Below are 881 nucleotides of genomic sequence, written 5' to 3'. Positions count from 1 at the left end.
AAAAGAGAGTATCCCGAAATATAGCAATGTTTTTGAGTATTCATTAATAAAATTTCAGAAATAGTCATAATTTTCAAAATATATATTTGCTTATATTAATAAATCTTCATTTAATATAATAAAACCAAGGTCGTGCAATTGTTGGAAATCGTACAAGGGACCCGTCACAAAATAGATTTGTGATCCTCTATTGTTCGTAGTTAAGCAAATAAATACACAAGGGCCAATTTCAAATGATTTCACTGCTACACATGCAGAACTTGGCTTTGTGCCTCGACGAATAAGTATTACTCATAAATATCACTGCCCGATTTGTCAAATGGTAATATTGTTGATAATAGAATTAAAGTTCCATTGCTGTGGAGCTGCTTCAACCAGCTAGAAAAAGAAGCTAAAAATCTCACGTAATCCATACTACCATCTTAGGCCTTGTACCTATCTTAGGCGGTGAAAAGGTGAGTGGGTCGTTTGAGCGTTGGATACAGTGCCTTGCAGTATTTGTTCCAGATCTCTTCACTCTGAATTCAAATTCCACTTTATTTTCAGTTTTCTGAGCGTTGATAAATGAAGCAACGTAGAACATTTTTTGATTGTTATTTTGTTTTTTTTTCGGATTCTTTCTTTCTTTCTCCCTTTCGTTTTCTCTCTTTCACTCAATCACTACAATCAACAGCAAGTCATGAGGAGCTCTGATAGCAATGTAGTAAATTCTTATACAACATCAAAAACATGCTTCTTTTATTTGTTCAAATCCTTTGTAGGACGCATAGAAACAACACCTCCAGACAACTTTTCCTTTTTTTGCTTCAGTCTATTCAAAATCAATGTGAAATACAAGAGTGGATAGGATAAACTCTAGAGTAATGATATATATATATATA

The sequence above is a fragment of the Octopus bimaculoides genome, chromosome 12 (assembly GCF_001194135.2).
Source record: "Octopus bimaculoides isolate UCB-OBI-ISO-001 chromosome 12, ASM119413v2, whole genome shotgun sequence".
Classification (NCBI taxonomy): domain Eukaryota; kingdom Metazoa; phylum Mollusca; class Cephalopoda; order Octopoda; family Octopodidae; genus Octopus; species Octopus bimaculoides.
Note: the sequence above shows the minus strand (reverse complement) of the source record.